At 36.2% G+C, this 27,179-nt stretch overlaps 1 protein-coding gene across 5 annotated transcripts in view; it reads left to right on the forward strand.

Annotated features, from left to right (window-relative positions):
- Positions 1 to 227: 227 nt before the first annotated feature.
- Positions 228 to 27,179, forward strand: part of LOC145670272 (fat-like cadherin-related tumor suppressor homolog) — a 614,703-nt gene continuing 587,751 nt past the window's right edge. The window contains exon 1 of one of the 5 annotated variants that reach the window (XM_081738698.1): positions 228 to 818. The gene's annotated coding sequence lies outside the window, so the exon portion shown is untranslated. The remainder of the gene's footprint in view (positions 819 to 27,179) is intronic. The other 4 variants (XM_081738699.1, XM_081738701.1, XM_081738702.1 and 1 more) reach the window with 4 other exon arrangements.

A 27,179-nucleotide genomic window follows, 5' to 3' on the forward strand; every position in this document is an offset into this window, starting at 1 on the left:
CGGTGGTAGAGCGTTCATTTCTGGTGTGTGTGGAGTCCCTGATTCGATCCCAATTAGCATTCTTATATAATGGACTCCAAGTGACCAACCATGTATGTTGTTTTTCTCGGTGTTCTCCCATTTCCTCCCACTTTCTTTATTCCCCCAGTTCATTCATTATCATCATCACTATCTCCCTTAATATCGGAACGCAATCGTGGGACATTATACTAAAAGTTTCATTTCATTTTTTATCATATTTTTATTATGATATTGCTGTATCTTGTGTGTGTGTGTAACATTCTCTTTTAGCTTCACGAAATAAATATGACGTGAAACATCTATAAATTCGTGATGAGTAGCGTTTGCTAACCTCGTAGTCTGCCGTGTCTACTTCTCTCGTGAGCTTCGTAACTCAGGAATTTTAAAATCCACGTGTTACTGATCACCACAATGCAGCAGCATGCGAGTGAGAGAGGTAAGTGGATAAAGAAAGAAAGAAGTAAAACATGGCAACGCTGTTGTAGACGCCGCTCGTTGCGGGCTGTGTTCTGTTGGTTCTGTTTTGTTCGTCGTGGGTGCATTCCTGTTTGTGTGTTCGTTCGGAGAGCAGTGTAGAGAGGTAAACGCTCGGGTGAAACTTGCGCTTCTCGCTAGTTCGTGTTTTTGTGTACTTAGATGTGTGTGTTTGTGTGTGAAAAGTGATGTGTTTAGTGCTCCTTTCTGGTTAAAATACGGAGGAAATAGTTCTGAGTGTTCAAGTGTTCAACTTTTTAACCGCAAGAGATAACTTCTGTGATATTTGGTTTTACTTCAAGACGAGAGGAATTCTTTTGCAGGTAATACTAGTTTTATTTTCCCCATGTGATTAGTAATAGCGAATAAAAAATGATAGTTCCATGTTTATATAAGAAGATACTGACTTCCCTTGATATACCGGTGAACATCATATTGACATTTTACTATCTGACTTGTTTGTTCTTGTTCTCTCTTTCTCTTTGCCCTACTTTCATGTGTTACCAAGACGCTGCAAGGTAAATAAACTTGTACTAGAATAATATGCAAGTTAAACTAAACACAGCATCTATAATACCGTACAATGTAACATTCGAATGAGTGACTAATTTTAATGTATTGTAGGTAGAAGATTAATACCTGCATAGAACTAGAATTAATTTAGTAATTTCATTATAATTTCGTGTCTGCTTGACGAGTAGTTGATTAGTTAGTTCTAGTTTAGCGTCTCTTTTCAATATCGAAGCTGTATGATGCTTCGCCTTACAGTTTAAGTGAACACTGTAATGCGTTCAATTTTTTTAGTGGTCTCCACCAGGACCCAGTACACTAAAAGCACGCACATTAGCCACTTTTTTTTAATTCCCCTCAGCCAGGGTACTTGTCTCCATGATTACTTTCGTTCAGTGTTTTACTTGCTCTAGCAAGACAAAGACAACAGAGAAATATCGAGGACAGTTAAAACTCCGACCGTGCCCTTCAGAAGGTACTAGAACTCTCTGTGGATTTTGCCAATGATGTGGAACCGAACGCCCAAGATCATTCGGCTTGTCGGCTGTTGTCACCGGCTGGGAAAGGGCATTTGATAAGTCCGCGTTCCCTAAGCGGAATGTCCAACCAGAAAGCTTTTACGTTAATGATGCGTGGTCAGCACATCGGCTTTCATCACCGTTATTTCAGCTACCTAGAATGAAATTAATGAAATCTTCATTAAAGTAATTTTAGAAGCGTTTTATATTACTGAGTCAACACCGAGGCCACACATGAAGAATAAAAGGCATTATTTTGTTTTCAAATTTCTTTCCGGAACCCAGATAGTCATGACTGTTCCTTTCAGCGCGACATGCCAAGTTCGATCTCTTGGCATTAACAGCACCAATGACGACGTTAGGTTTTGAGGGGTCACGATGGCTCAATGGATGAGCGCTTACCTGTAGGGTACCTGGTTCGATTCCGTATCAAATAAGTTTGTGGTGGACAATATCGTGGCCCCTCCCACGGGGTTTCCTAGTTTCCTCCCACATGCTCATTACACCTATTCTTTCATCATTCACTTTCCGCAACGTGAGACGTTAAACTCAAAGATACAAATTTGAAATAAACCGTCATAAAGGGGTGGTAAGAAGTGTGTACCGGCCACCGGCTTTAAGGTGGATCACTAGGTGTTGTCGGTGCTATGCTGAACACTGCTTGAATAGTGCTGCGTTGCTGGGTAGTGTCGAGTGTTTACTGGTGCCAGATAATAAAAGAAGTAATCATGGAATTCTGCTTGGATACTTACTCGAGAAATTAGTTTTCGACTCTTACCGCAATTCACAGCTAAGTTCCGCTTCTCGAACTGTAATTCTAGAATCCAGGAATTAAACGTACAAATTTGACAACAACGTATTATGGAGTTCTGCGCAAGTTTCTTCTCAAAATCTATTTCCTTAAATGTAAATTAATATTTAAATAAAATGTAAAACATAACACGAAAAACGTCCAAAGAATATAACTATTTCGTAATAAGATCGTTACTTTAAAGCACTTTACACATTCAAATAAATAAACATTTCATAAAATTAAGCACTTCTAGTAAGATCTAACACCAAGTGCCATCTTGTGTGCTCATTGTAAAACGAACCAAATATTTTCTTTTATTTGTTACCTTTTTCGATATCACAATATACAACCAAATGAATCAGTGTCGTGTGTTGTAGCTGAAACGTAACTCTTATCTTATAGTACAATATTTATAATATGTAATGTTTCATTGCGCAGTAGTTAAGGGAATGAGCTAAAATATGTACTGATTTCCGGGTGGTGATCCACCTTAATCAAAATAACAGCAATATTTCCGGCCAGGCCGGTGAAAAATCGGCCAGTTGACAGCCCTAGTTACAGTGAGAGCCATCTAAAATTCCACCTGAAATAGGGACTACCGAGAAAACCAGAAACGCTAGCGATATACGGTTTGCAGTAAACAGCAATATCAAAATGGGATTTGTCAAAGGGGGATATGGTGTAATAGGAAAAATATCAACAAATGCTACGAAGGGCATTAGGAACGAAGTGAATTTTTTGTAATGGGACAATAACAAAAGCATGAGTAACATGAAAGGGCGCTCGCGCAAAAATGTAACGCCGTGTGTTTCATGCTTCTATTGCACATAGTAACTGAGATATGACCATAAAAATGGATGTAAACAGAAAGACGGGGTGATCCACTTGACCTCCAGTACTGCAGTACGTAAGAGCTGCCAGAAGTCATCGGAAGAGACAAAAAAAAAAAAAAAAAAAAAAAAAAAAAAAAAAAAAAAAAACGAACTTCTGGCGTTCGAGAGGGAAGAAGAAATCATGAGACATCGTCAGTACCATTTATTTGACAGTGTACAGAACATAAGGACAATGAACATGACAGTATGTCGAAGAACCATAGAGACTTGACATGTGCAATGAGCGTAAAACAGTATTCGAAACGGTGGCCGTCTGCTGCGATCAGGACGCACTATGTGGAATTGCCCTACAGAATGCAGTAGTGCGTTGTTGCATACCGTCTGGTGTTGTTGGCACATCCCAGTAGACAATATCTTTCAGTTTTCCCCAAAGAAAAAAGTAACGTGCAAATCTGGAGGACGAGCCGGCCATTTAGTTCCTGATGGATTGAAATATAATATAGGTGAAGCGTATGTGTATGCAGAATGCCTTATACGCTTCGCTGACTCATACCATCATCCCTGGCAATATTACGGGAGATAATGTGTGAATTTACAGGAACAGCGGGTAGAACATTTCTTGCACTCACCTCACCTGTAATTAGCTTGTTCCGCACATTATGTCGCGGTGTTATACTTCTGGTGTCCCTTAATTTCACAAAGAGATTACCAAGAGACGTCGCGATGATTGCCGTCTTTCCGGATATCTCTCTGCGTACATACGGCAGGTTTCTGAGGCATTCTTCTTGCATTCTCCATAGATCAGGATTATGTTGTCTTTCTCTGGATTTGTAAACGCCATCGTCTTCACTTTCACCATTACCACTGCCTACTATGAACTAGCACAATATCGTGGCTCAGCAATCGCAACTTGCTCTTCGTCAAGAGCTGCTATCAGAAACCTCGGATGGCATACGTACCGAAGTACTGGTGGTCAAGTAGGTCATTTGTATTTCTGTTTACAACCATTCCCATAATAATTTTTCCGTTAATACGTACAGCAGAAGCATAAGACACACGACGTTGTAGTTTTCCGCTTGTGCACTTTCGTCTTATTCATGTTTGTGCCTATTGTTCCATTACAAACAAACTCACTTCATTCCTGATGCCCCATTTGTCGATGTTTTTCCTATCACATCATACCTCCGTTTGATGAGCCCATTTAGTTCTTTTTATTCCTTTTTCCAGAAAAAAGAGGGAAAGAGAAAACAATATTGCTGTTTACCGCAAACCGTGTATCGTTTCTCATTTCTTTGGTATTTAAAGTGATACTTTTAGATGCCTCACACTGTATACACGAGGGTGTTGCCACGGAAAAGGGGGGTATGGGGGTCTCGTTCCGTTTCGACCCTATAATCCCGTTTTAGAGGCGTGTCACGGACGTCCCATCAGCAGATGAAAAGAGTAGTATTGGTCCCGTTTTATGCAAGTGAAAGAACTGAATAACAAACCCACTACCTTTACTCCCTGTAAAGGTACTAAATTAACAACAAAGAGACAAGAATTGAACTAAAATTCCGTACTTTAAACATTATCTATAGTTCGCAGTACTTGACCCCGCCCTGTAACAAAGAGAGAGACGAAGGGGAGCTCCGATATCAGGCCGCTGATAAGAACAAAGCTAGGCCTAAAAGTTCAGGTTGCTAATTCAGCATCAATAGCAATTCTAGCTATATTGTTTACACTTATAGCCATTTTGCATCCAGTTTTCATGTTATGTATATATATGTTATATGAATGTATATATATGTTATATTACAATATGAGTGTATTGGGTATTGCTAAGATGAAGATGAACTAATTTACGCACTGCCCTGTTTTTCATGATTTTTAAGAAAGCTAGAACCTATCCCGTTTTCAGCTGAAAATTTTATGGTCACTCTACCCCTAAAAAGGGTATGCTGTTACACGTTTATTAAACTTGTTTAATACTTACAATAAGTGAAAGATTTTTATGAAAGACAATGAAAGAACAATATCCTTTTTAAATGTTAGTATATATATAGAGGATGTTTCAAAAGAACACCAACAACGTTTGAGAGGTGATTCCTGACACAAAAAAAAAAATATAAGACAAAAAGTATAGACCAACCTGGTGCACAAATGCTTGCTTTCGGCATTTTAGCTGCCTGAAAACACGAAAAAGGGAACTTCCAGGTCCCTAGCTCCAAAACTATTGAACCTACCGTAGTCGGGTCAAGACTTCACTTAGCAACCAACGTGTGCCCTATCCAAATATATATTTTCAAAAAGTGAAATTAATAGTCCACTTTGTTGTTCTCTTTGTCTAATTTTTTGAATAGGATTTTAGTTTAGCGTCCCGTTCAGCAGCGAAGCTATATTAAATATGAGGCAACAGTTTAACGTGGTGTCCAAATCACATGAGCTCCTGCCGGGAATCGAACTCGATGGATGTAGCCTACACAGTTGCGAATTTGTTAATATATTATTGCATAATATTGTCTGAGTGTATTTTTATTCGATCTTTTTAAGAATCAAGTGCACTTTAAGAAACGCAAAGTTAAATAAATGTACTGCCATCTGCCATAAACAGTTTTTGTTTCTATATGAATAGTTTATTGATACATTTCCGTGCAACCTATGATTTTCTAACTTTACACACTGTAAAGGCTCGTGCGACAGGAAGATCGGATGCTTAGATAATAATAATAATTTGTCTGTATGTATGCATGGTGAGTTATTAACGCTTTCATATTCTGAAAGATCTTTTCCGGTTTGCTTTTAGTAGCAGGATCAAAGCTCAGTTCTCAAAAAAAAAAAAAAAAAAAAAAAAAAAAAAAATCCCCTTCCCCGTCCTAGAACAACTTGCTGGCTACACCGCTGTATATCCATGAAAGTGACACGAAATTGTATTATTTTAACATGTTGACATGGTTGTTTAATTTTTTTAAAATAATATTTTTGTTTCATTATTTCTGTTGAAAACCTTCATTTGCTACAGATATATAATTATCCTTCCAGGTGGAAGTATAAATAACTAATGAATAATCATTCATAATACATGAAACTCACAGTTGATTTCTTGTTGTACACATGTCGAGTTTGAAATCGATTGCTAAATATGTCCATGTTTTGTGCATAACATCTGAATAACTACAAAGTCACACGTACAGTGGATACCATTGTTAGGTTGTGGTACTTGCCAGCCTGGCATTTTAATTCCTTTTTTACCGGTAGTATATAAAGACTTCTCTCATATTCTTCATATTTCTATATTTTGTAATGTGAATACAACTATATTGACATTGAACCCGATAAAAATGGGGGGAAGGGAAAGGGTGTCTGATAAATGAGGAGTAGAGAGTCTTACAAATGACTTACGCGATATATAAGCATCATTTTAACTTGTGTAAATTTAAGCATTTCGGAGATCTATTCCCCATATCCTCCTGTCGATACGGGGCCGCGGTGGCTCAGTGGTAGAGCGTTCACCTCTGGCGCAAGGGGTCCTGGGTTCGATCACAGCCTCCGCCAAGTGAACTTTATGGTGGACAAACACCGTGTGCGTGGGTTTTCTCGGGATTATCCCGTTTCCTCCCACTTTCTTCATTCCACCAGTTTATTCATTACTCATCATCACCGTCTCTTTTAGCCTAACCGGCATAACCGTGGGACGTAAAACTCAAAAGATTTCATTTCCTCCTGTCGATACGACCTCGAGTGTAATTATAACTTAGTGATGTTACTTCATAACTGCAGATGGTGCGAGGACTTACAGGTTGTCATCCATTACATTACGTGAATAAAGGACTTGACCGAAATTAGTAATTGGTGCCCATTCCAGAATCACTCAGTATTATAATTTTTTAAGTGGAGGAGTATTACGTGAATAAGGAACTAGATCGAAATTTTTAAAGAGGAACTAATGTTATAATTTATTTTCAAAGATTCCTTCAGCCTATTCACGGAAGCAACAGGAGAGAAACTATTGATGCTTTATGAAATTTATATTTGTTTTACCACTAGTGATGCGGTGCATTGTAGAAGTGAGCGCTAGTTGATTTCTTATCATTGGAGATTTTAATCGCTGTACCCTTTATCAACTTCGCTGTTTCTCAAAAATCGGAGAATTTTTACAAATATTTCTCGAACATATGCATTTTTTAATATGAAGGAGTAACTCCAAACAGTTGGGATTGTGAGAAAGCGTCATAAGACGTATTACCGGTATTACACCATACTCTGTCAAAATGGAATATTTGTTTTTTACGAAAAATATTGAGGAACACATTTCCTAGATTGCGAGAGGGGTAATTGTACTCTCTCGACTGATTTTAAACCCTAACAATGGACGTGATTGGAAAGCCGTATATGTGCGCCATATTTAAAAAAGTACCGTATACATATTTAGGGAAAGTGTACCACACGTATTTAGGAAAGTTTTCGTGGAACATACATGCATGTTCTTTTAGTGGAGGGAGGGTAAATCCTCCCATTTATTATCCACTGATTTTAACTTCAATGAAGATCATTGTTATCCTTTAAGGAAATATGTGCCGTAGATTATTGTGCTAGATATTGTTAAGAGGTGTAAAGGGCGTAGTATGTCCAATTGCAATTAGTTCCTGCAACTGTAATTGATCTTAAACTGTGATTTGAAGATTTTTTTGTTGCGATATCAAAATGTTGCATTACGTAGGTTGTAAATATTAATTAATACTCATATAGAGATAAGCCCCGTAAAGGATTACGCCTTTTGCTTGGACTATTTACTTATAGTCTGTATGCAATATGCCAACATTGGCAAAGGAAGCACAACAAATGGTTGATTTTGCTTTATGATTTCATAATTTCCTAGTGCTGATCATTAATAATCTAGTACATAAATTCCCTTTTTACAGAAATTTGTTAGTTATCATATTAGGCAAAGTCAAGATGAGAGGATTCTCGAACTTTACAGCGTTTATAGTGGGTGGGAAGCTAAGTATGTAAGAAATGCCATATGGCATCTCATCAACATCAAAATCATGCTTTGCGAGTTGTTCGTGAGATGGTCAGAGTTGTTAATGGATTGAAAGGGTAGGCCTATTGTGCATAGTGAAACCTCTCATTGAGGGACACTGATCAGGCATGATTATGTGTATGTAAATGAAAGGTTTGTCCGTTGTAGAAACGTTACACAAATTTAACTTACTTATATCCTACCTGTATGTTAACTGTATGCACTATATATTAAATACGTTAATTATAAATGTAGATATAGGCTAATATCGAAATACGTATTCAGCGTTCGAATTTCAGAGGGATTGAGAGGGGAAATGAGAAGGAATCTTCCGTAAAGAAATAAAAATGTGCTAGAGAAAGTATTCATATGGACGTATAATACAATTAATACAATGCTTCAGAGATAATTTTCTTTTCAAGTAAAATTGTACCTCCATAAAGGTCCTCATATTCCCTTACTGACTGCACTGAAAGTACAAGTAACCCACTAAGAGCATGGAACATTATGGTATTATTAAAAACTGAAACTGTAGACAGAACTAAACAATCATGACACTATGAATTCCTTGGAGAAAATGGGCAATAGTGTCTGATCGAAATCCGCAATTAAGAGGCGGTGTTCGCTAAGGGAGGTTTCACTGTACTTGAGTCACATTATTTAATACTGTTAGGAGTTTAAGAAAAGGTTGTATAGTTAAATTATGCCTGATAATGTCACTTAATTTATCTAAACACTACAGAAGATGAGTAATAGGTACAGAAGCAAGTTTCATTATATATTTGATGCGTCATTGACAAAATAGCATATTTTGTATAGAAACTACATATAAAACATGCTTGCTATTCGCTTTTTGTCACATATGTATACAAGTATACAAGGACATAAATTAAAGACCAGAAGGACTTGTATGTAAACGCAATGAGAGCTGTATACGTGACAGATGTATAACACAGGCTTTGATCGCAGTATTAGAAAGTCTGGCAACATTGCTTGTAGATCGAGACCTTCCAAGAGGTACACCACCTGTCGTTCTTTCCTCCATTCAGGTTTGCCGCTCCTTCACTGTCCTGCCCACAAGCAAAACCAACCGACTACGTTTATGGCGATGGCGACTCACTCAGTGCTTGCTTTCACGGGAAAGCAGAACTGTTTTTCTTTAGTTTACAACGCTTCAGACCTTCAAATCCTTAAAAACTGAGAGCATGTATTAACATGTCATAGATAACGTTATTAGGTCGGAACTCAGTTTAACTGTCCGTTTCCTGCTATCTGTTTAACTGATATAGGCCTACCCAACAAATAATTATGATACGTGAGCATTTGAAATGAATTTCAGATTCTTGGTAATGATTTGTTTCCGTTTATCACAGAAGACATCCACGACTGCAGTTTATCTCGTTATTTAACACTAGTTAATATTATCGTTGTATTACTACTAGTAGTAATACTAATAATAGAAATAATTATTATTTCATAATAAGTACAATATTTTTAGTAGTTTTATACGATTATGTAACTGGGTGGTTAAAAGATGCATGATCTTGGATTTATTTCCTCGTAGGGCAGAGATATTTTGGTGACCGTCTAGCATCGTGACGAAGTCAGTGTTGGATGTAGACCTTGATCTGTAGTGTACAAATTGAGCTGTTTAAAAACGTTACACATAGTCACTGGGTGCTGCTACTGATGTTTTGCGTTAACCTAGAACAAAATTGAACGAGAGTAGTGGTTATCTGTTCAGAAGGGAAAAAGAAAAAAAACACACAAAAAAGACTATTCCAGGTTATTTGTTTGAAGAAGTTGAGATGGAGTTTTGTGACTCTTTTTGCAGGTTTCCGAGACGTACTTTATTATTTCTTAGTTGATTCAGTCATTCTATGAATTATTTGACTTCCAAATTATACTATGCATGCATAAGTGTCGGAAAGGTTATAGAACGGCTTACGTCCATCCGTCCACCTATCTGGCGACAGGTATTAGAAAAAAAAACCGTGAGATACCGAGATGCGGCTTTCTCAATCGATTCAGCATACCAAGAATAGTTTCAATCTCTTCCTTTAATCCTCTATTCAAACCGTGGTTTAAATTAACCATTTCCGGTTCCATCATTTATCGGCATAGACAAAAATGGGAATGTATAGCGATAAACGGTTTTCGGAAATCGATTCAGGGTCTCAAGAGAACATATGATCACAATCCTCAACACTACCGAAACCACAAGGGTTCTTCACTACTACTTTCGGCTTCAAGACTAATTTCCATAAAGCAAAAGCAGTAAGAGATATGTAGAAGTGGTAGTTTGCATTCGATTCAGCACCTCAAGAATAGATTCCATCTCCTCCGTTAACCGTCTGTTCACACCGAAAGTGGTAGGGTCAATGATTTCCGGTTTCAACGTTGGTGCCATAGAGAAAAACTGGCAATAGATAGCGACAAACTATTTTATCAGTCGGTTTAGCGTCTCAAGGAACATACCATTACCAAGCACAACACCCTACCAAAACCGGAAGTAGTTAAAATCTGATACTACTAACGTTTTCAGTATTGATATCCGTAGCGAGAGAGAGAAAAAAAAAGTGAAAGTTATCGAGAAGCGGATTTTTGCAATCGGTTTAAGGTCCCAAGAATATGTTTTTAAGTCTTCCTTTAACGATCTGTTCAAACCGAAAGTAGTTCAAATTAACGATTTCCAAAAAAATGAAAAATGAACTGAAATCTTTGAGTTTTACGTCCCACGATTATGCCGGTTAGGCTAAAGAAGACGGTGATGATGAGAAATGAATGAAATAATAGAATGAGGAAAGTGGGAGGAAACGGGAGAACTCCGAGGAAGCCGACGCATACGGTGTTTGTCCACCACAAAATTCACTTGGCGCGAACTCGGTTAACGATTTCCAGTTTCAACATTTATCACTACAGAACAAACACAGGCACAGCGAGTAAAGCCTTTTTGATTTACGTTGAGCGCGTGAGGAACATGTTCTATTTTTGATCTTATTACTCTCTTGGTATAGTTATACATAGATGTATTATTTCAAGTTTTAGTATTCGCATAATTTGAAATTCTACCGTAGTTTCACACTGGGAAACAAAATTCACTTATTATTATTATTATTATTATTATTATTATTATTATTATTATTATTATTATGCGCGTCTTGGTCCTTAAGTTTTAGTTAGTATACGAACAAACAAATATCCTTGACTGGACACTTCTGCTTTTTCGGTGGAAGTAGATGCCTTCCATAGCGCAGATTGCGTATGAAGCGACGCGTAGTTTAAGGTTATACTAGACGTCCCCGTTTCCCGGACAGTCCCTGGATTTTTACAGATTTTACAGCAAAATTCGTGACTGAAGTTGAGAAGTGTTTCTGAATTCACTGAAGACAATATCGGTGACCTTATCTCGTATGCACACCTATATCATATATGTTGAAATATGTAAGTTCCCATAAGATCAAAGTAATTATGCAGGAACCCATAGCATATCGTGTGAGGAGTACAATACAACGACGTTAGGAAGTGCTACAGGATAACCGATATTGAAATAAGACACTAGGAATCAATACCCTGACCAAGTTGAACGTGCTCTATTTGGTCAGAAATAACTTTTTGTGGGCTGTAGCGTCTGTTTTTATTGTACTGAATAATGTATCATAGTAACAAGTAGATATTAGAATAGAACCGAAACCGTTTCTGTCGTGTGTAATAGTGACAAACTTGAACATGTTTTGACCAAATAGGAGCTGAACAAACTGTTCCATATCTGGTTATGGCATCTTAGTTTGTGATCTTATCTAATGTACTGTTTCTGATACTTTTTTTTTTTTTTAAAGTATGAACCAATTTTGTTAGACAGCATGCTCTACGGACCACCCTTCGTTTGCCCTTTCGAACGCATTTTTGTAAAAAAAAATTATAGCATATCCTAGAAACACATTTTTAAGATAGCATTTAATTAAAGTTCACTTAATTTAATATTGTTATTAAAGGGTATCAAGAATATTTTTTAGTAATACATATACGTATAAGCTAATTAAATCTGTTAATCTTTATCAGAATTTATACTTGTTTTATTCCAGCTACAGTGCGTGAAGGACTGATGTTCAATCTAAAGGGACTATTAGAGCAAACTTCAAGGACCACAGTTTGAGAAACGCTATCCTATAGACTAAAACTAGCATTTAAGTGCAAGTGAATTATGACGTAATTGCAGACATGATTGTAGAGTATGTCTGATCATTTATTTGGAATTTGTCCCTTTTTCAGCAATAAAACTGTATGAGAAATGAATCCACAGCTAAATGTGGACTTCCGCTAGGAATCTAATCTGACTTGTTGAACCAAAGGAGAAAACTAACCATCTATCCATGAGGAAGCTTTATAATTGAGCTGAGGGAAATTGGTGTATCCTGAAGAAAATTTAATTTGCTTGTCTAGTATGGTAGTAGAGGGGCACGGTGGCTCAGTGGCAGGGGGCTTACTTCTGGTACATGAAGTTCAAGGTTTGATTCCCGTCCACATAAGTTTCTGGTAAGCAGCATCGTAAACGTGTGTTACTCGGGGTACTCCCGTTTCCTCCCACATTCTCATTCCAGCTATTCATCCATAATTTATTTGCTTTAATTATCGTCTGCCTTAGCCAAAAGGACACAATCGTGTGACGTTAAACTGAAAGATTTCATTTAATTTCTGGTCTAATGACTAACACGCGTGATCGCAGCTTTATAATGAATATTCGATTAACGTTAGTGCATCATTTTGAACAAACGTAGTATGGGCATATTTTCCAGATTGACCTAGTCCTACCCATGTATGTGTATTCCTGACATACACTTTTAGCAGTATTCAACAAAATATAATTTGCGTTATTTATCACGTTTCAGGCTTAGTAAATTTCAAATTGTGTGTGGAACAAGGAACATGTACAAGTTTCAGGATACAGTTGTGAATCATATGTGCGTATGAGTGACAATTAAAGATTTAATAAACCCACAACTGGGCTGTTGAAATTTGGCATAACTGATGTAATTACCGAGCTTAATTTTGTATGCTGAGATCCCTTAACGTTTCAGTGTTTTTGTGTCCTCTGTAGCAGATAAACTAATAACACAATCTCATTATTTCATCTTTGAGGAGTCACTGCTACAAAGACAAAGTACTAGGCGGTTGCGTGAGCAATTTGTGTGAATGTAAATGTAGACTTTACTATTGTATTCTATTCTTGTGTTTATAACACTTTTCTTTTTTTGTTGTTTGTATGGAGTCTGGAAATGAAAATATATGAAAAATAGTTCGTTCTTTCTGCATCTATTCATTTCAATTTTGTCTGCTTAATTGCTGCTAGCTGATGACATGAAATTATTGTTAAGTATTCTATCTTTTGGCAGGTCCTGGGATTAATATTTTTTTATTCTTCTTAATTTTCAGTTTTGGCCTGGAAATATTTCTTCCATGTTTTTCGATTTTCAGCTTCCTCTTTTATAATTCCCAATATTTTCTTCTGTTTTTCAAATCATCGACCACTTGTGTTTTTCTTCTTCCTATTTCTCGTTTTCCTTCCACCTTTCCTTCTATAACGATATGAAGAAGACAATTCCTTCGCAAGATGTGTCCAATCCAGTTGGCCTTTCTACGAAGGATGGTGGCTGGAAACGTTCTCTTCTCTCCTATCCGTTTTAAAACATCTTCGTTTGTTACTCTTTCTGTTTTTTTTTATCTTCTCCATCTTCCTCCAATACCACATTTCGAAGCTCTCTAAATATTTGTTTTCTAACTTCCGTAATGCTCAAGTCTCTGAACCATAAATCCAATACTCCACTTGACCAATTTCTTCGTTAGTCAAGTATTAAGACTGCTAGTTAAGAGTAACCTTTCCTTGTTGAATGCTTCTTTGTATATGACAGTTCTTGATCTGATCTCTTTGGTGCAGTACGCGTCTTTCGTCGAGATATTTAGCAGATTTTTGAAACGATCGACGTTTTCAAGTACTCTTTGTTTTACTCTGACCCGTAAAGGAGCATTTCCACGGGATATTGTCATGACTTTTGATTTTTAGGAACGGAAGAGGGGAATGGCATGGAATACGTGAGTCTTATTCTGTTGGCGGAAAAGGTGGTATGTTGTAAACTAGTGCTTCTTAAAGTATATCTGGTTGGCCAAGTTGAATGGGTTCGCGTATATATATTCAAGTATTAATATTTATAGATGTATGTGTAACGAGGCATATAAAGAGAATATGGACATATTTTTGGAGTGTAAATTTTAAGATACTTGCTTATCATTGACCCAAAGCTTATTTCCATCCAGAGATGAGTCCGCAAAACATTTCTTAAAAACGAGAAGCCAGGCCAGGCATTTCTTCAACGAAAAAGTGACTCCCAAAGCATTTCTGGAGCAAGAGTTTCATTACAAATATTCCTCAAACGGTAGAGTGGTAGTATTTTTACGATATGTAAGACCCAGAGTCCTGAACTTGCAATAGTTCTACATTACACACATTTTTCATTCTATATTACACATCTACTGCATGTGGTAATTTTCAGCGAACATATTAACTTCTATATGTACACATCAAATTTTCAGTTTATTGAATCTTGTTTCTTTTTATTCGAAATATCCGCCTCACTTTCAGTATTACTATTGTTAGGGGCCTAAGATGTACATGTTTCTAGTGGTGTACCGTCCTCAGTTTGTAACACTGAATGATAAATGTGGTATTGTAAGTTCACGTTTAACGTATAGATCGTGTAGATTTGAAATATGTAATAATCTGGTGTTATTTTAAAAAGTACAACTTTATCTTGGATTGCCAACACTGTTAATCTGGTGATATTGCAGAATCGTTGGTTGGTTGAAGTTTGTCGTTTCTTTTCAATACCAAGGCTAAATGAGACGTGGACCTACATTTTAATGTGGAATCCAAACCATCATATGCGTTCAAAATTTGTCTCTCCTATCGATAATTGAAAATGCGACCCCGTTTATCAAAGGCGTGGGCCCTAACTGTTAGACCATCGAGTAGGGTGGTGGTTTGCTGTGTGTATCAAACGATTTTCCCTTGTAGATACTTGCATCATACAAATTTTTATCGATATTTACCTTTAAAATTCCCAGGGTTCACCCTGTATATTGGAGAAAGAAAGACTATATTATTTCCAGTAAAACTATAATTTGTCATTGGTGGTACTAATGCTCCAGAAATAAAAGTAGGAGAACGTTTTCTAGGAGCTGAGGGTGTCTACACCATTTACAAACCAAATCCTGATTAAAATAATATGATGAAAGCTCCGACACAACTTGGAACCATTTTATTCTGGAAATAATTTGACAATGGAACATAAGATCATTTTTAAATGAAGTAAGTAGAGTCTGTGTTAAAGGTATCATCTCAGTGCTTGTGAAGAGAAACCTGTAGATGTTCATCAGACAGCTGAAAAATCAAAACTAAGGGTAGGCGGTCACTGGAGTCAAACCTAAGACTTCAAATTGAGAACTCTTATTTTTTCCGTACTCTCACTGATTACGATCCCTATTGTAACCGAGGCGTGCTTGGTGGAATGAAATGAAGCATTACTGTTTGATATACCGAATACTATCTCCTATGTGCTATCAAAGTTGTCTGCCTGGATAACAGTCTATTTTCTTCACCCTCAAGGGATGTAAAACCTGGAAGCTTGAACCCTCCACCTTTGGAATGTCGTTAGTGCAAGGTACAGACAATTGAAGACAGCGTTGCCAATTGTAATATGGACATTATCTTGCGTGAAAAGAAAGAGTAAGTTGTCTGTTATTTTTGTCGCTGATTCTATTTATACCGAAATTTGCCTTCTAGCCTTTTGGCCATAATGTTGTGCTCCTCTCCTGGCTGACGTTCCTTTTTCTGACCCATTTCCCCATCCCCTCTACTCCCTTTGGGGAATCATTACGAGGGGCTTTGGACCGTGAAGTGCGGGGTTGCCATGTTGCATTAAGCTCATCTTGCTTGTCAGATGCACGGGAAAGGGAGTGTTGTTTCGTACTTGAACTGGGCTTATAGTTACACCAAGTAAACAAGGGAGTAGGTCATTCAACATGAATTGTAAACTTCCAGTTATTGTGTCATGGGGCTATTTGCATTTCATAAACATATTCCTATGCGTAGTCTGAAGGGATTTGTGTTGTCTATTCATTTATTACATAGGAGATTGTTGGTGATTAAAAAAAAAAAAAAAAAAAGTTTGGTTGAGCGGTCAAATGCATTCGGTTAGCGATCTCAAGACTTACAGTGAATTCGAATACTGCGCATCCATAGGTCCACAGGATTTTTCGCAGAACAGGATAAAGTTTCTTTTGGTTTTTGTTCCTTGTTAATATATATATATATATATATATATATATATATATTCATTGTTTTGCCTGCACGGAGATTCATCATATCTTTTGCTCTTAATAATTTTCTACTCATGGCTGTATCTCTAAAATGAGCCAGAGTAAAGGCGAAGAATTTCTTGACTATCTGAAAGGAAAACAAAACCAACAACCAAACAAGAAGGAAAAATTCTACTATTTTTAAATCTTTAACTGAAACAAAGCAGTACTCCGAAAAAAATGTCCATGTTATAAAAATAAAATGAAATCTTTGTGTTACGTCCCACGATTATGCCGGCTAGCCTAAAAAGACGGTTATGATGAGAAATGAATAAAGTGGTAGAATGAAGAGTGGGAGGAAACGAGAGAGTCTCCAGAAAATCCAATACACAGTATTTGTCCAACACAAAGTTCATTTGGTGCGAGGTGGAATCGAACCAAGGACGTCATGCTCCAGAGTTGAACGCTCTACCACTGAGCCACCGCAGGCCAATGTACGTGTTATATTTTTCATAAAGAGTATATATTTAGATATATTTATGAGGAAAATGATTTTGATTGCTCCTGTTGGTTATACACAGTTCGTTCTGTTTTATTTATATTGCATCCTTGCTTGCTATATTTCTTTTAAAGGTGAGCATAATCTGCTATTGGTTTCCAAATATTTGAATATTACAAACTGATACAGTTGGTTGTTATCTTAAAGAAAATATATTCATACTTTGCGTGGAGTATCAATGGAAATGAAATCTTGTTTTTTCCCTTTCTTTTCGTGCTTTGTTATTTCATGGGCGCAGTTTTTCATCGTTATTTTTACTAATTTTTCATATATATATATATATGCCTTAGATCATTATAAAATTGCAGTTTCAAATTATGTACAGTTCCATTTTGTTATTTGATATGTCGTTCCAGAGATTTTATAATGGCATATTTACACGGTTCGGTGCGTCTTTTTTTCTTAAGAAGTATGTTCCTCCTCTCCCCCTCAGATTTGAAAGTAATGAGAAAACTGAAAGTGCACAGTATGTTAGTAGTTTGAAAATACTGTAGAAGAGATGAACAGTATCTATGAGATAACATCTTGACATAATTTAACCGCCATTAACAGTTCAAAATCATCGGACTGTTAAATTACGCGGATATAACAATGTGATAGCAAATTTCTTTGGGACACCAGTGCAGGAGGTTATTTATCCCTTAATCAATTAATTATTTTAGAGATATAACATTTCAAGCTTGAAGCATGATATTCTTTACCGTCCGTATAAAAACAAGTCTTCCCTTTGAATTCCATCATATATATGGTACCCCAAATAGCCCTTCATGGCCTTGTTGTTCCAGCAATTATTGGTTCTCTTTTCCTGGAGGCCAGGAATGAATGGTTAACATTATTAAAACAATAGGAAACAAGTTAGCCCACAAGATATTTTGCTTTCAATAAGGACATATTACACATACAATTTTGATAATTACCGTGATGATAATATTGCGGATGATCGGATACGGCATCATTTCAGTGACTTTTTAGTACGTACTATGACTTTTAGAGTTCTGCGTAAGTTTGCTATCTCTTCCACAATCGATATGTTAGTTGTTTTAATATTTAAATTATTTCTATATTTTTAACATTATTTCAAGTTTGCTGCTAAGGTGAATTTTATGATGTAGATATCTCATATACACAACATTAATAACGTGATAACTAAAGAAGTAATATGAATTTCAAACAGGGTGCGGGGGCCCGTTTATATGGGGCCCACGGTGCATTGCACCGCCGATTGTTGCGGCTCTGGGCGACTAAGATAAGAAATGTCACAAATATACTAATCACCTTGTTTTAAAGTTTTTCCTACAACACTAGACAACTGTAAAATACAAAGTGTTAGATGTACTTTAGATATGAAATAACTAATAATCCGGACATAATGCCACTGTGTATTGAGATACCAGATCCAAGGCCAAATCTACCTGTTCTCAAAGGGGGGACCTATTGAATCCTGCTTATGCCGCTTGTCTTAGACGAGACAGGGAAATGGACAAATACATCTTGCAGTTCCAAGTAAATAATAATCTTTTACACAGTGTTTCTATCAGAAACTGTGTTCCGGGGGTCACACTTCGTATTCCGGAGGACACTGTTGGTACTATTCTATTTATTATTATTATATTATAGACGTATTATTTTGGTCTCCTCCGGGGGCACTCTCAGAGCTCCGGGGGGGCAGTGCCCCCTAAAAACATGTCTGGAAGAAACACTGCGTTTACAAGTGTTCGCCTAAGCGCGCTAGTTTCTGAAGTCCTTGTTTTTACAGACATACCAAAAAGCATCATAATTCGAGTATAAATAGTAAACTAAATAAATTGTATGTTGTATCACTAATATACTGCCTTAGTTATATGATAAATTTTCTCTAGAAATATTATCACTGTATTGCGACCGGTGATAATAATTAGAAATAACGTAAGTAAAAGACTATAGTTACCGCAAGAAACAAACCCCATCACTAGGAGGTACTTTCTATTAACATATGTCTATTTGTAGTGACAAGATTGTTTGCTTTGCATATTTTTAAAATTCTTTTAAAGCATTTTTACCTATCCATAATTTCTTTCCTGTGATTTAAATCCTTTTCGAAGTGTGCCTAAGCTGAAGATGAAGACGATGTTCTTCGAAAGTACTTCGTAGTGATGTGGTTTGTTTCTTGCGGTAACTATTAGTCTTTTACTTACGTTATTTCTAACTATTATCACCGCTCGCAATACAGTGATAATATTTCTAGAGAAAATTTATCATATGACTAAGGCAGTATACTAGTGATACAACATACAATTTATTTAGTTTACTATTTATACTCGAATTATGATGCTTTTCGGTAAGTCTGTAAAAACAAGGAATTCAGAAACTAGCGCCTTTTACTTACGTTATTTCTCTAGAAATAGCTTAATGCTTTTCAGAGACTTTCACATCTGCGATTTGAGACTTACACCTTGACCTTGACATTTGTCAGTATGTAATAGAAAATCTTGGTCCCCACCCATTCCAAGATTCTCGCGCGTGAGGTTCAACGAGTGTTCTTAGGATACCACGAGGTCATATAGATCCTTGGATCTCATAGCATTGATTTTCTGTAGAAACAATGGAGGTTGTTATAGGCTTCTTTTCTTCAATATGTGATGGTAGTATGTGTAAAAATGAAGATACTGAATTATGTTAAAGGGTAATTAGATCTCTATGATCCAACCACATCATTGATCAACATAATTAATCTTATAAGCGTGTAGGTCTTCCGTGTTACTATTTTAGAAGTAGACACAATGAATGAAGTGATGGAAGGCTGTGACTTCGCGTGCCAAACTGTAATTCAGCTTATGTCAGTCGACACCTGTTCATAACTAGAAATAGATTTCCTGGGGGGAACTTGAATTGTGGTTTACAGTTTACACCGTTCATCCCACTCCGATAAAACAGTGCTGCCAACTAGCTTTTGCAGTGAAAATGCAAACATTTAATCTATTGCGAGACAAAATAGCCAGTTTTTACATGCTTTCTTTCACTTACAATGGCTCATGCGTGGCCTAGTTCAACTTCGTCCTCAAATATTGCATCCTTGAAAGTGTAATTGACTTTCCAATGTCACAGAATAATGCAATTTCGCACAGCAACATAAGTCGGGAGATAATACAATGTTCTATTGATACTTGTTATTAATATTACTTTCTACAAACTATATCCTATTGCTATGCAACCAAAAAAGCTCCGGAGTTGTCATGTATAATATGCGTTAAATCTTCATAAATTACATTCCAGATTGTGGAAGTACGATAGATTTCAAAAACAGATTCAATATGAAAACATAAGAACAAGTAACAAATAAAATAAATGTTTTAAGAAAATAACTCGTATTTTCTTTCTCCCCATCTTTTCTCACTTAGGTTCGGTTAGATTAGTTTGTGATGAGTCGTGTCCATAAAATCCTGTCCTGGAATTCTTCCATTGTTAGACCTATCTTCCTGAAGTCATTCTAATTATGTCCATCTATTTCCTTGTTTGTCTTCTCTCTCTTCCCATCCACTTCCATTGCCATTACTCTTCTGACCACATAGTCGCTTGTTCTCGTTAGATACTGCAGTCTTCTCTCTTGGATCTTCTTAAATGTCTCTACAATTTTGGTTGTTCCCCTTTCTCTCTCATTCCTCGCTCTGCATCTTCTCGTTATTCCACACATCCAGTGTAACATTCCCATTTCCGAACTTTCAATCATTTTTCATTCCTTTCTTTATTGGTTCTATTTCTGCTCCGCAAGTCATTGCTGGCCTAACCACTCAATGTTTTATAAAACACCTCTTTATTCTTTATCGTGATTCAGCGGTCACTCAGCACACTACATATTTTCTTCCAATTTCGCCATCCTTCTTACATTCTATGTCTGATTTCCACGTCCAAATCACCATTCTTGGCAACAAATGAACTGAAATATTCAAAATTGTAATCTTCATTCAATTTTTCTTCTGCTATCCTTACTTCTCCATTTCCTTCTCCGTTAAACTGAATATATTATCATCTTTTTACTGATTTGTAGGCTTCTTTCTTCCAAAAACTTTCTCTAAATTTTCTACTTTTCTTCCAACTTCTTCCTTGTTTGTATTCCATAGTATAATATCATCGCCAAACATCATACATCGGGGACCTTAATTTCTCACATCTTGAGAACAACATCCATGACATTGTTGAATTAGTTCGTGCTTAAGGTAAGCCCTTGTGTAATCTAACCGTAACAGGGATTTGGTGTGTTAATCGCATACTTCTTATTACTTGGATCGTAGTTCCTATGTATATATCTTTGGATTATCCTTTCATATTTCTCTAGCACTCATTTCTTCCGTAGAGATATCCATACTTTCTGACGTGGTACTCTGTCGTAGGCCTTTTCCAAATCAATAAAACAATATGCAGTTATTTATTTCTTTATTTTTTTACTGATACTTTTCCATAGTTGGTCTTAGTATAAAAATTGGGCCCTCTTTATATTAATTTGATTCCTTTGTAGTTGCAACAGTCCTGACAGCTCCCTTCTTAAAAATGGATACAATAACACTATTCCTCCTCTGAGTTACTTTTTTTTTCTGTTCATAAATTTTCTACATGAGATCTTATACGATATCTATACTTTCTGGCCCCAAACTCTTCCTTGATTCTACTGGTTCACCATCTGGACACATTGTTTTCTTTAACACTTTCTATAATTCTTTCCTGCTTATTCTTGGCGTTCGGGTTTGGGTCCAAATCCTCCCAGAATTCTGTTTTCTTTTTCTCGCAGCCTATTTCTGGAGCACATACACACACTATATTGATCATTTCTTCCCTACATAAATTGATACTCGTCACTCTTTCATTCATTCTATTTACACACAATACTGGCTTTCAGATCATTAGAAATAACAATCTCCACGCAGTTTTTTCTTACCAATTTGCTGCACTATATATCAACTTGTAGCCACCACCTAGGTTTTTTTCTTTTTCTTTTTAAGCCACCACCTACTTTTTTAGCCTTATTACCATTTCATTTTGTTTCCTGCACGCAGAGAATTCCAAACTACCTTCTTTCCATGAGATCTGCAGTCTCTCTTCCTCGTCCATTCATTGTCCTGATATTAAGTGTTCCCACTCTTACTATCATGTGGACTAGGTTTTTAACCGAACCCGTTCTCGACTCGGTAGCTCTTGCCCATTTCTCACAGAAGTCGGAGAAAGCCTCTACGTGTCGCCTGCGGGTGGAATTAGGAAGTGAGAGAAAACTGGGATACCCCGAGAAAACCCACTGATACGAAATTGTCCATCACAAACTAACTTCTCCAGGGATCGATCCACGGACATAATACACCAGAGGTAAGTGCTCTACCACTGAGCTCTTTAGTATTTCCACAAATCTTAACTGTTAAGTACCTGTATTTGGTCACATTAAGAATTCATAAATGTAAAAGAGTTTTGTTGAAATTTTTTACACAGTTAAAGAAAGAATTGAACTTTTCTCTGATGACGTGATTTCAGTAACTCTTCTCGGACTATGAGCGAGGATAAGGTATTGACATTTGACGTTTCGAAAGCGATGTCTGCATTTGAAACGTCGAATGTCAATACCTTCACCTGGCTGATAGCCCGAGAAGAGTTATTAAAAATTTTACAAGGTTCTATATTATGTTTTATCATGTCATTATTACTTTCTTTGAAAAGGAGATTCTTGAACTAGATTCTCACACCTACATACATGAGTAGTGCTTTTAGGAAACTAAATGTTACACATCGTTATGGTGAGAAGATACCAAGAAATTAATGAGATTTCCCTTGTCTTTTCTGTTATTGTATTGTAAAGTTGCGTAATATTTTTATAACTTCATTTCCTTTTAGTCTGCAATGCGTGACAAAATTCTTTGTGTACGATAAAAGAAAATGAAATTGTTAAGTTACAAAGACTGTGTAGTACAATGTTGGTTATGTGTGGAGGTTTTACATTGAAATCAAATGGCGTGACACTATTTCATGCTTACTAGAGCGTTCATTCAAGGTTCAATATTCAAGCAGGCATCAAACTGTTCATAAACTGACGGTGCCACCTTCCGTCATACATGTGTATAAAAATTATTCATCTTGGTTCCTGATGGGAAAAATATTGACAGGAGTGTTTTTCTTTTTTTTTTTTAAAAAAAAAAAAATGTATATTTGAGTTTTGAATGTTCGTAGACCGCTTAATACTCTGGTCAGAACTAAGTAATACAGCGTGTAAGTACGAATCAAACCCTAACACATTAAATGGCGATATTCACTGTCTGGTTTACAAACGCAGTGGATTTGCCTAAGAACAGACCATACACCAAAGTTTTCGCTCAACTTTGATTGGTTATTCTTTTTTTTTTCTCACTGCACAGCCATTTTTACTCGAAGAGTACTAAAAGAAAATTTAAAATAATCTCCTGGTACTCAGGATCTGACAGAATAGTAGGTCAGAATAGAGTTGATTTGATAATTGCAATCGAAAGAATTTGTCATGAGCTTTCGAACGAGCTCAAAATTAAAAGCCCAATCGGCCGAAAACACATAGTTTGAACACTAACAAAGTTTAATTTCTTTTTTTTTTTTTTTTTTTTCAACACTCGACGATCCTTCAGTTTTCGGATAAATCAAACATTGAAAACTATCCAGCGTATAACGCGCTACACCTGCACACAAAATCATGCATTTTTTCCGAAGGGCTCCGGAAGAAAACGGTGTCAAATTTTGTAAACTGTTTTTTTCGATCGTTGTTTTTTGCAACACAAAGTAAAATTTGGCATTATACTATTAACACTTTATTGCATAGGTTTCGTTTGTATGGATTAAAAAGGATTAAACCTCGTTGGCAATTTAGGCATTATGATTGAGAAACTGAAGAATAAGGTAAAGCTGATTCTGTATATCGTAAATCAGCTACAGTTTTTTTTTTTTTTTTTGTCAAATCGACCAATTTATGGCCTTACAGTATTTCTCACTGTAGATAACTTAATATCAGTATTTGCAATGGATGAGTTTGTTACTTTCACTTTCAATGTAATTGCAATGATGTAGAGCTCAGATTTTCAGTTCAAAACAATGCGTCTGCGAGGTAAAGAAAGCATAGGCCGCGGTGTGTTTCACTTTTTTCCTTTATGTAAATATATTTCTCTCTTACTTACCTTTGATATATTTGCTCTTAAAAGTATCTTTCAGATCTTAAACAAAAATTAAAGTTCTCTCTTTCATTATAATATTTATAAGTTGATACAAAACGTAACCATTGTAAGTTCGATATGTACCTCGCGTGTTTGGAACCCACAGAAAACAAATGAAAATCAAGTAGCATCAGAAGTTAACCTGTTATTTTTACGTACAACTATAGATGGCGCTACATTCTAGAAATTGCGACCAACTGCCACAGGAGTTAATAAAGAATATTCACCATAATCTCGGTCTCCGTCAGTTGCAAATATATTCTTGTCGAGAACAGTTTTGTGTTCAAAATGCCTGCTTTAAACCTTATTAACATTGCAAGTTTTGTATTAAACTATGTCAGAGGGTCTGCTATCCTCCGCAAGATGCTGCAAACGTCACGTGTCACTAAGGCAGAAAAAAATCTGGCAAAGAATATTGCGGGGATCGTTGTCGGTAATTGGACGGAATATCCGATATAAACAATACATAGTGCCAAACGTATATCCTGGTTGAAGAAGCTACTGATGTTTTGTAAACTTAAATTACATGTAGCGAGAGCTCTCCAGCTGGGACCAAAGTATATAAGAACAATATAAAAATTTTGATCCAAAGACAGAGTGCACTAATAGAAGTAAAACCTCACTAAAAATAAACAACGAAGATAAGAAAAGAGCTATTGCCTTCTCCAAAACTTCACAGGGAAAAAAGCTAACGACAAACAATATTACATACATAAACTTGGGTATCGAGTACTAAGCAGCTCAGAATGGGGGAAAAATAGTTCGCAAATATGGAAACGATAATGAACACGTATTTGCTAAAATAAGAAATGAAACTTTTGGTATGTCTATGAAAACAATTAAAGAAAGCATTGATATAGACGACAGTGATATTCAAATATGGGTTGGCGATTTACCTGCTAAGTATGACGTCACACACAATTTTAGTGCCTCCCAATATCGAGTACAAAGATTCAAAAATGACTATGGAATAACAAGTCACAAAATAATAACCTATGTATCAAAGCTCGCCTCCGACGATAAAGACAACATACAAGATAGCAACTGCATTGACAGTGAGAATGAGACAGCTGATGATGGACAAATATATACAGCTAATTTTGTGTTAATACAGACCAGTCTTATTTCAACTATAAGATAATTCGCGGATGTTCACTGGCTGTACGTAATTCTAAAGACATAGTAAAAGCAATGCAGCCAAAAAATACATGACGCACTCTTACTCAATGCTTCGAGTGGGTTCAGTGAACTGCAATCTACATGGAAAAAAAAAAAATGCTTATTACATAGGGTCTATAAAGTATCCACCGGAAATTTAAACTTGTTGTGTGGCAAAACATGTTGATACCACCTGATATAGTTTTCAACGTCTCAAAATCGTTTATAATGAACAAATCAGGTGTAATCAAATTTATTTAAGAGATCTTTGCTGAAGTAGCGAACTCGGAACATGAGAATATCTTTCTACTTGATCAATAGGGTCCGTTCATAGACAAGACTGGTATCAGCGAGGTGCTTGGAGTGGATAAAACAGTCATTGTTGAGAATCTACCAGCTAGTACAACAGTGGAGCGTTTTTGTATTTTGACTTGAAGAATTACATGAGTCTTCAGCACTATTTGAAGCTGACAATGAAAGATTTCCGCGTATTCCAAAGAGATAACGAAACTCTGCTTCAGTCAATCAATTTAGGTCTCCTCGATATTGGCGTGTTTCTGTGCACTTGATGCGAAGCTGAATACTGAATGCGTGACGAGTATATTCCGTTTGAAAACACTATGGAGTTTGGTTTCGAAATTGGTGTCACAAACTGGGCTTTATATGCATCGCTTGCTCGTATTCGTTGTTTCTGGTTTAAAAAAAAAAAAAAAAAAAAAAAAAAAAAAAAAAAAAAAAAAAAAAAAAAAAAAACTATTGTTTTGAGCAATTCATTGTCGAAAGTGGTTTATCTAACTCTGATATAAATCTTCGTTCCAATTTTGTTAATTACTGTAATAGTTTCTCGATATTGATTTATTAAGTTGTTTGGTATTAACATTCAACTGTGAAACAGTAGTTTCCTTTAATCGTCTGCGTGATTATGTTATCTGAATCAACGTTCCAGCTTGTTAACATCTAGGTGCTAATTTCTAGTATATATATTTAGAGACATGAAACTTAGTATTTGGAATTTTAATTTAAAGTAGTTAAATACGTGTTTCAGCGTTTTTTTTATTCATCTTAAAAGAGAAGAAAAAAAGGTAAAGGTTGTAATTGTTGAATTATCATGGCCATATCTTGAAATTCCTTACAAGTGAAACCATGTTAAAGAATTAAAGTGTGTTTCAGTGTTTCTTGGTGCTCCCTTATAAGGAATGGGAAAAAGGTGGGAGGTCGCAGTTGTTATAATAAGATGGTCATATCTGGAAACACCTTAAGATTAGAGATGTTAGGAATAAGAGAAGTGCGAGGACGTAGTTCTTTCAAATGCAGGGTCCTGGGAGCGAAGTCCCTAGCTTATCGAAGGCTATCTTTCTAAATAAAGAAATCGTCCTGATTGAATGACTGAGTGATCAGCGCCGAGATCAAACTGCTAAAACTAGAAACTCGAATTTTGGCAATTCATATTGTTTGTAACATAAGGTGCCACTAAGGAAAGATTTTTGGAAGTTCGAAGGGAAAGAGTGGCAGTTATTATAGTAAAATGCCCATATCATCAAATCTCTGGTTAGTGGAGATATGAAATTTGGTGTATGGAATTCCCATTATTAAAAATATGTTTCAGTATTTTTTTATATTTCCTCTAGGAGGGAAGAAAAACAAATGTGAAGAGAAGAGGTGCGGTTACAATTGTCATAGCAAGATGATCATATCTCAAAATCCTTTAAGGTTAGATACATGAAATGTGGACTTTTCATTTAAAATCATTAAAATACATATTTCATCCTCTT

The sequence above is a fragment of the Thermobia domestica genome, chromosome 14, assembly GCF_964235325.1.
Source record: "Thermobia domestica chromosome 14, izTheDome1.hap1.1, whole genome shotgun sequence".
Lineage (NCBI taxonomy): Eukaryota > Metazoa > Arthropoda > Insecta > Zygentoma > Lepismatidae > Thermobia > Thermobia domestica.